The sequence below is a fragment of the Crocuta crocuta genome, unplaced genomic scaffold, assembly GCF_008692635.1.
Source record: "Crocuta crocuta isolate KB4526 unplaced genomic scaffold, BGI_CrCroc_1.0 scaffold121, whole genome shotgun sequence".
Taxonomy (NCBI): Eukaryota; Metazoa; Chordata; class Mammalia; order Carnivora; family Hyaenidae; genus Crocuta; species Crocuta crocuta.
The window spans coordinates 4,020,869-4,030,231 of NW_027528608.1; the positions used below are offsets into that span (position 1 = coordinate 4,020,869).

The 9,363-nt window shown below is 43.7% G+C and overlaps 1 protein-coding gene across 1 annotated transcript in view; it reads left to right on the top strand.

The window, feature by feature from the left end:
* The first annotated feature begins 8,070 nt into the window (after positions 1 to 8,070).
* CHST8 (carbohydrate sulfotransferase 8) overlaps positions 8,071 to 9,363 on the top strand; it is a 66,408-nt gene continuing 65,115 nt past the window's right edge. Inside the window, exon 1 of the mRNA XM_077754683.1 lies at positions 8,071 to 8,108. The gene's annotated coding sequence lies outside the window, so the exon portion shown is untranslated. The remainder of the gene's footprint in view (positions 8,109 to 9,363) is intronic.

Sequence of the window (9,363 nt, forward strand, 5' to 3'; positions counted from 1 at the left end):
AAGTTTTTGAGGAGCCTCCAAACTGTTTTCCACAGTGGTTGCACTGTCTGCATTCCCACCAACAGTGCAAGGGGGATCCCTTTTGTCCATATCCTCCCCAATACTTGTTGTATTTTTGCCTTTTTGATACTAGCCATTCCAACTGATGTGAGGTGATATTTCATTGTGGCTTTGATATGCATTTCCCTGCTGATTAGTGCTTTCATGTATATGTTGGCCATCTGTATATCTTCTTTGGGAAAACGTCTATGCAGGTCCTTTGCCCATTGGATTATTTGTGGGTTTTTGTATTGAGTTGTATGAGAGCTTTATATATATTTTGAATATTAACCCCTTATCAGATATATCATTTATCAATATCGTCTGCCATTCAGTAGGTTGCCTTTTCATTTTGTTGATGGTTTCCTTCACTGTGCAAAAGCTTTTTTGTTTGATATGGTCCCAGTTGTTTATTTTTGCTTTTGTTTCCTTTGCCTAGGGAAGTGTATCCAGGAAAATAATGCTAAGGCCAATGTCCAAGAATTTACTGCCTATGTTTTCTTTTAGGAGTTTTAGGGTTTCAAGTCTTACATTTATAGGTCTTTAAGCCATTTTGAGTTTATGGTTGTGTATAGTGAAAGAAAGTGGTCCAGTTTCATGCTTCTGCATGTAGCTGTCCAGTTTCCCTAGCACCATTTATTGAAGAGGCTGTTCCCTGTTGTTTATTTTTGCCTCTTTTGTTGAAAATTAATTTATTATATAATTGCGGGTAATTATTATTATATAATTTGGGGCTCTTTGTTTTGTTCTATTGATCTATGTACCTATTACAAGCCAGTAACATACTGTTACAAGCCAGTAACATACTGTTTTGATTACTATAGCTTTGTAGTTTAGTTTGAAATCTGGGCTTGTGATACCTCCAGCTTTGTTCTTTCTCAAGATGACTTTGGCTCTTCGGGGTCTTTTGTGGTTCCATATAAATTTTAGGATTATTTGTTCTAGTTCTGTGAAAAACAATATTGGTATTCTGTTAGAGATTGCATTGTATCTGTAGATTGCTTTGAGTAGTATGAACATTTTAACAATATTAATTCTTCTAATCCACGAGCATAGTATATCTTCCTGTTTATTTGTCTCATCTTCAGCCTCTTTCATCAATGTCTTAGCGTTTTCAGAATATAGGTTTTTCACCTACTTAGTTAAATCTATTCCTAGGTATTCTATCCTTTATGATGCAATTATAAATGGGATTGTTTTCTTGATTTCTCTGTTAGTTTGTTACTGATATATAGAAATAAGAGATTTATGTATATTGATTTCATATCCTACAACTTTACTGAATTACTTTGTTAGATCTAATAGTTTTTTGATGGAGTCTATATACAGTATCATCTGCATGTCATCTGCAAAAGTGACATGCTTCTTTCTCACCAATTTGAGTGCTTTTTATTCCTTTTTCTTGTCTGATTGCTGTGGCTTGATCTTCCAATACTATGTTGAATAAAAGTGGTGAGAGTAGGCATCTTTGTTTTGTCCCTGGTCTTAGAAGAAAAGCTTTTAGCTTTTCATCATTGAGTATGATGTTATCTGAGGGTTTATCATACACAGATCTTAATTATGTTGAGATAAGTTCTCTCTAGACCCATTTTGTTGAGAGTTTATCATGAGTGGATATTGAATTTTGTCAAATGCTTTCTCTGCATCTATTGAGATGATCATACGACTTTAGTTGATTGATTTAAAAATGTTGAACAATACTTTCTTCCCTAGAATAAATCCCACTTGATCATGCTGAATGCTTCTTTTAATGTATTTTGAATTCAATTTGCTAATATTTCATTGAGGATTTTTGCTTCTATGTTCATCAGGAATATTGGTCTGTAATTTTTGTTTGTTTGAGTATCTTTGTCTGTCTTGGGTATCAGGGTAATGCTGGCCTCATAGAATTAATTTGGAAACATTTTTTCCTCTTTTATTTTTAGGAATAGTTTGTGAAGGATAGGGATTAACTCTTCCTTAATTGTTTGGTGTTGCCAGATTCACCTGTGAAGCTACCTGGTTCTGGACTTTTGCTTGTTGGGAGTTTTTTGATTAGTCATTTAATTTCATTACTAACAATTAGTCTGTTCAAATTTTCTATTTCTCCCTGATTCAGCTGTAGAAGATTATATCTGTCTAGCAAGTTATGCATCTCCAATCTTATTATGCATATCCATCTTCTGGGTTGTCCAATTGTTGGCATTTTTTAGTAGTCCTATGCTACTGGTTGTAACTTCTCTTGTTTCTGATTTTATTTATGCTGGTCCTCTCTTTTTCTTGATGAGTCTAGCTAAAGGTTTATCAATTTTGTTTATCTTTTCAAAGAAACAGCTAATAGTTTCATTGATCTTTTCTAATTTCTTTCCGGTCTCTATCTCATTTATTACTGCTATGACTAATATTTATTATTTCCTTCCTTCTACTGACCTTGGGCTTTGTTTATTCTTCTTTTTCTAGTTCCTTTAGGTGTAAGGCTAGATTGTTTGAGATTCTTCTTGCTTCTTGAAGTAGGCCTGTATCACCATACATTTTCACCTTAGAGTGGTTTTGCTGTGTCCCAGAGATTTTTAACCACTGTGTTTTCATTTTCTTTTTTCTCCATGTATTTTTTCTGGTTTCCTCTTTGATTTCTTTGACCCCCTCTTTGATCCATTGGTTGTTCTGTTGCATGCTGTTTCACCTTCACACGTTTCTGGTTTTTCCAGTTTTATTTTTTTGTAATTGATTTCTAGTTTTATACCATTGTGGTTGGAGAAGATGCCTAATATGGTTTCAATCTTAAATTTATTGAGACTTATTTTTGTGGCCTAACATATGATCTATCCTGGAAAATGTTTTATGTGCACTTGAAAGGAATGTGTATTTTGCTGTCTTTAGATGGAATATTCTGTATATATTTGTTAAGTCCATTGGGTCTAATGTGTCATTCAAAACCACTGTTTCCTTATTGATTTTCTGTCTAGATGATCTATCCATTGATGTGGGTGGAGTGTTAAAATCCTCTACTATTATTGTATTAATGTCAATTTCTCTCTTTATGTCTGTTAGTATTTGCTTTATATATTTAGGTGCTCCTGTGTTAGGTGCATAGATATTTACAATTGTTTTAACTTCTTGTTGGATTGATCCTTTTGTCATTATACAATGCCCTTCTTTGTCTCTTGCTACAGTCTTTTTTTAAAGTCTATTCTAAGTATTGTTACCTTAGCTTTTTTTTTTTTTACTCTTCTTCCTTCCTTCCTTCCTGCCTTGCTTCCTTCCTTCTCCTTCCTTTTTCCCTCTCTCCTTCCCTCCCTCTCTCTTTCTTCCATTTTCATAGAATATGTTTTCATCACCTCAGTTTTCATCCTCTATGTGTCTGAGGTCTGAAATGAGTCTCTTGTAGGCAGCATATAGATGGGTTTGCTTTTCTATACATTCAGTCACCCTGTGTCTTTTGATTGCAGCATTTAGTCTAGTTACATTTAAAGTAGTTATTGGTAGTACTTGCTTATTGTCATTTGTTAATTATTTTTGTGATTGTTCTTGTAGTTCTCTGTTCCTTTCTTGTTCCCTTGCTCTCTTCCCTTGTGTTTGATGACTTTTAGTGTTATACTTGGATCCCTTTCTCTGTTATAGGTTTTTGGTTTGTACTTACCATGAGGTTCATCTATAACATCCTATGTATATAACAGTTTATATTAAGTTGATGGTGAGTTAAGTTTAAACACATTCCAAAAGTACTAATTTTTTATTCCCCCCTACACATTTTATCTATATGATGTCTTGCTTTGCATCTTTTATGTATCCATTGACTAATTTTTGTAGATATAATTGATTTTACTACTCTTGTGTTTTAACCTTTATACTAGCTTTATAAGTGATTGATCTACTACCTTTACCATATGTTTTTTTCTTGCCAGTGAAATTTTTTTCTTTCATAATTTTCTTACTTCTAGTTATGGTCTTTCCTTTCACCTGAAGAATTCCCTTTAGCATTTTTTATAGGCCAGGTGAGCAAACTTTTGTTTGCTGGGAAAGATGTTATCTCTTTCCATTCTGAATGATAACATTTCTGGGTAGAATATTCTTGGTGTATGTTTCTTCCTTCCAACACTTGGAATATGGAATATGCTCTTCCCTTCTGGCCTGCCAGGTTTCTGCTGAAAACTCAGCTGATTGCCTTCTGGGGCTTCGCTCGTAGGTAACTGGTTTTCTTTTGCTGATTTTAAGATTCTCTCTTTAATTTTTGCCATTTTAATTATTATGTATCTTGATGTGGGCTTCCTTGCCTTCATCTTGTTTGGGGATCTCTGTGATTTCTGGACTTGGGTGTCTGTTTCCTTCCCCAGCTTAGGGAAGTTTTCAGTTATTATTTCTTCAAATACGTTTTCTGCCTCTTTTCTTTCCCTTCCCCGTCTGAGACCCCAGCCATGTGAATGTTATTATGCTTGGTTATTATGCTTGTCACAGAAGTCCCTTACCCTATTTTCATTTTTAAAAATCTTTTTACTTTGTGCTGCTCAGTTTAGTTTTTTGTTTTGTTTTTTTTTATTAGCCTGACTTCCAGGTCACTGATTCTCTACTCTGCTGTTGAATCTTCTAGTTTATTTTTCATTTCACTTGTTGTACTCTTCAGCTCCAACTGCTTCTTTTTTATATTTTCTACCACTTTGTTAAAGTTCTTACTGAGTTCTTCCTCTCTTCTCTTAAGTCTGTTGAGTACCTATGACCATTAATTTGAATTCTTTATCAGCTAGATTCCTTAACTCTGTTTTGTTTAGCTTGTTTTCTAGGGTTTTGTCTTGTTCTTGTGTTTGGATCATATGCCTATGTCTCCTCACTTTGTCTGACTCTCTGTTTATTACATATGGAAATATGTAGTGCTCCCCTAAATGGGCTGTGAGCACCCTCCTGTTGTGACTGGGGTGACTTCTGAGGGTGCACTGGTGGGTGGAGCCAGTTCTCAGCCCGACTGTCTGCAGGCGCACTGGGAGGCTGGGGCCTCACATGCTGTTGTCTGAAAGAGCCAATCAACTACTGTGCATACTGGTTGGTAGGGCTCACTCCTCCACTCCCTGGGTCAGGATTTGCTCTGGAGGTGTGCCAGTTCTGACCAGAGCTGCCTGTTGGGTGTGGCAGGTGTTAGTCACTATCTGGAAGGGGATAGGTCCTAGATGAGAATGCCCAGTGTGGGAGCCACTTTGGAGGGGCATCTGCTGGTGGGTTGGGTTGAGTGGGGCTAGTCTGCAGGGGAATGTTGGGGCAGGGTGAGGTGCTAGCAAGGTAGAGGGAGAGTGTCAGAACTGGCTCCCATAAGCACCTGGCCAAGGCAGAAGGAAGACAAGAAAAAGGCTGCCTGCCAGCCCTTCAGTTCCTGGAGAAAACTCCTGCAGCTCCGAAACCCTCCAACACACATCCTAAAATTAGTCAGTAAGCCCCCTTCATGAATAGCCCAGGCACTTTTTATTTTATTTTATTTTATTTTTAATATTTTTATTTATTTCTAGGAGAGAGAGAGAGAGACAGCGTGAGCAGGGAGGGTCAGAGAGAGAGGGAGTCACAGACTCTGAAACAGGCTCCAGGCTCTGAGCTGGCAGTCAGCACAGAGCCCGACGCGGGGCTCGAACCCACGAACCGCGAGATCATGACCTAAGCGAAAGTCAGACGCTTAACCGACTAAGCCATCCAGGCGCCCCAGCCCAGGCACTTTTTAAACTGCCACTTCTGTTCCGGGTCTCTGGCCCAATGATACAGTGCACTAGCCCTTTAAGACTGGTTATCTGTGTCCCTATAATGCCCCACCTGTTCTGAAGGCAGGCCCTGCTGATTTTCAAAGCCAGACATCACGGGGGTTCATCTTCCCTGTGCAGGTCCTCAGGGCCAGGAGTGCCTGGTGTGGGGCAGGGTCTTCTCACTCTGTGCCTGTGATGTCCTTCCTGCTTGTGGGTTGCCGCACAGAGGGCCGGGTTCCCAACTTTGTCTCTCTGGCCTTCCCTTTATGTCTTTAGCTCAAGAAGATCTGTTTGGCCAGACTTCAGGTCATTTTCAGAGTGCGTTGTCACACGTGTAGTTGTTGCCTTGGTGTGTCCACAGGTGGAGGTGAACCTGGGATTCTCCTTCTCCACTATCTTCTCCCACTTTCTTCATTGACTTTTGGGCAACACAGTCAAACTTTAATTTTGTGTAGGGAGTTTCCTAGTGTAACTCATCTTATGGCATCTAAATGACTTGTGTATTTGTTTGTATATATATTATGTGCATTAATAATGGGTGTGTAGAGTGATAGAGTCTTCAAGCCCCGTGATTTGAAACCTGCCCTACCAAAATGAGGAAACAAAAGTGGCATCCTGGTGGTGAGTGTGCACTGGGTATGTGGGAACTGCCAGACTCCATCAGGCTCTCTAGCTCACTCCCTTGCCTCCTCTTTTCTCCAGGATTGGGCTACTCTTTGGACCTAATTCTAACCCAGACCTGATCAAAACAAACCCACAGGTCCCTGAAACATGCATGACTTTTTAGAAATTCCAGGTTCGTGGAGCGCCTCTCTTCACATGGCCCAGACACCTCCATCTGTTAACCCATGCTCATGTCACATGAGGCACAGGTTACGTTGATCACCTGTGCCAGGCACTGTGCAGGGAATACAAAGATGAGGAGAGACCTCGACGGTGCTCTCGGGGCTCTGTGGGTCTCAGATAGGTGTAGGAACACTCTCTACGTGGTAGGAGAAGGGCTGTAATCGAGGTACACATGCTCACAGGATTGGGGGTGCTGAATCCCCATCCCAGATTCTGTCAGGGTAGGATTCAGTGTCTCTACCTGCTGAATTACTACTATCCCCTACCCTGACTCATAAAATGCCCTGAAGTCCTGGGCAGAGACTGTATCCATGGTGTGGTCCTACTCCTGAAAGTAATCAAGGACATTGTAGCTTGTGGCACCTTGGCTGGGCTCTCCGGACCGCCTCGCTGCAGCTGTGTGTTTTCAGTCTTCCCCTCAGCCTCTTTGTGTAAACAATGGTGGGAAACTGCCTTTGCGTTCCTAGTGGATCCGTGGGGACAAGGCTTCGGGACTGTTTGAGCCGGATTTATGCCTTGGCCTCCGCCTTAGGGCTCCCTTTCTCCCCCCGGCAGAAAGAAAGCATGGGGGATTGGACGGAATCCCTGCCTTGTAGTGGGGAGGAGTATGGCGGGCGAATGGTCTCCCACAGGAGTAGGCTACAGCCGTGTGTGCCCTGGGGTGTGCTGAGGCTGGGCCCAGGGTGTTTCAGGACCCAGGTCAGCGCTCTCCTGTGTCAGGCAGGGCTGGAGTCTGCAGCCCCGCCCCAGAGTCTGAGCACTTGCAGCCATTCGTCACCCTCACAGAGCATTGCAACTTTATGCCTACGCATAAAAACTGGAGGGACTCATCCCAGAGTTTGCCGCCGCCACTGCTGCTGCTGCTGTTAGAACAGTTTTAATTAGCTGCAGGATTTTAATGAGCTGAAATCAAGAAGAACCCCATCTCAGAAGCAAGCAGGAGCCGCACACACGGAAGAACTCGTCTGACAAAACAGATGGAGGTGGTGTTCTCAGGGGACTGGGCTGTGTGCTCCGTTTCGGTGAGGAGCAAATGAGTTACGGAGGCCAGCAGGCTGCGGAGGAAAGGCGGGAGGTCAGCCCCAGCGCAGGATCCTCAGCAGGGGCAGAGCGGGGAGGCGCGGCCCCCTCTGCCGCCCCGTGGAATGCTTGGTGCCGGATTCAAGGTGACGGCAGTGCCTGGCTCCATTCTCCTCAAGTTGCCATAGCAGCCTCTCTCCCGATGAGCAGCTCCTCCTGGAGCCCTCAGCCGGGAGGGACGTCATTGTTCGCTCCTGCCCGTGCAAGGAGGAGACTGACTGGACAGAGAACTTTCTGGGGCCCGGGGTCCACACACCAAGTGGGTGCTCCCAGGGGCACTTGGCCAGACGCCTCCAGCTGCCTCCAGTGGGACCCGGGAGCGGGGCCTCACAGCCAGAGGGGGTCCTCTGGGTGACTGGGGGAAGCATCCAGGCCTTGGAGCAGCCGCAGCCAAGCGTGTCCTTGAAGCCATCCGTCCATCTGCCTGCCGGCCTGTCGCCACTGGAGGTGCGTGTGTTTTGGCTGAATTCCCAAGTCCTTGCTTGTGCCCTAAAGTGAATTTTCCCAAGAGACAAATTTTTAAATCAGATAAATAAGGGAATGGGAGGAATCCTTGGCCCTGACCTGTGTCCCAGGAGGTGTTTACAAGATTAATTGGATCTTTTTTTTTTTCTTACACTAAAAAAATGGGTGATGCCATTCAGGCCTCAGGGAGAGCAAGCCACTGGGAAAACGAGGGATTGTGAGAACAGGACCTTCTGGAAACTAAGTGGGCTGTTTATTTTTCTTGCCTCACTCGTCCCTACTCCACCCCCCAGTTATTTGAATTTTCTTATTGTCTGTTGGTCTTGGCAGGGAGGCGGGGCGGGGGGTTGGGGTCTTCCACTTGTCATTGGAGCTGAGTGTGATGCGGCGTGTCCCAGGTGGGAGCAGACGTCTGTGAATGTGTTTACGGGGCCCTGAGCAGCCTAGTCCCAGCCTGTGACAGATCACAGAGTCCACTACCCAGGCAGCAGCTGGACTCCCACGGAAGGGAGACAAGCAGCCTTTGGACCACCATCTTCCCATTGCCTTGAAAATAACATGTGACTTTGAAGACAAGGACCCTCACGGGAACAATAGGGGATCAGACGTGCACACTCTCTGAAGTGTCTGGTGATCTCCTAGCTACCCTCCACCTGTAAAGGAAGGAGGTTCCTACAGATGCTGTGATGTTGGTCCCCTCCTGGGGCATTGAAGATCCAGCCAGACTGCAAACCAGCTGCCCAGAAGGGGAGGTGTGCTAAACCTTTTGATTCCCATTTGCACAGAGCAAGGAGTTAGCTGGTTAGCTGGTCTCCAGTGAGAGCAAACACTGAGAGGAGGGTCTCAAAGAGGAAGGCTGAGGGCTGGTGCTTAGGGCTAGCCAGGGAAAGCCATGCATGGCTCTAACACCGGCTTCCCTGGGCACTGAGAGGGTGCTGTATTCTCCTGTGGGGAGAGTCTCTGAAATCAGACACTTGAGTGGTTGACGCTCCAGCCATGGTGAAGGTGCAGGTCCTGGGGCTGGTTTTCTTTCCCCCTCCCGAGATTTGGGGCAGAGATGTGGCCCTCACCCTGGCCCCTCACCCTGGGTTGGTTTGGGAAGGTATAGAAACAGGTAAGGACAGGTCATGGCTGCAGGACTGGCTTGTACGGTGACAGTTGGAGAGAAGAGGGGACTGGCCAGTTCTTCTGCAGGCACTTGTGCAGTGCTGGCTACTGTAAACAACGCAATGATGAC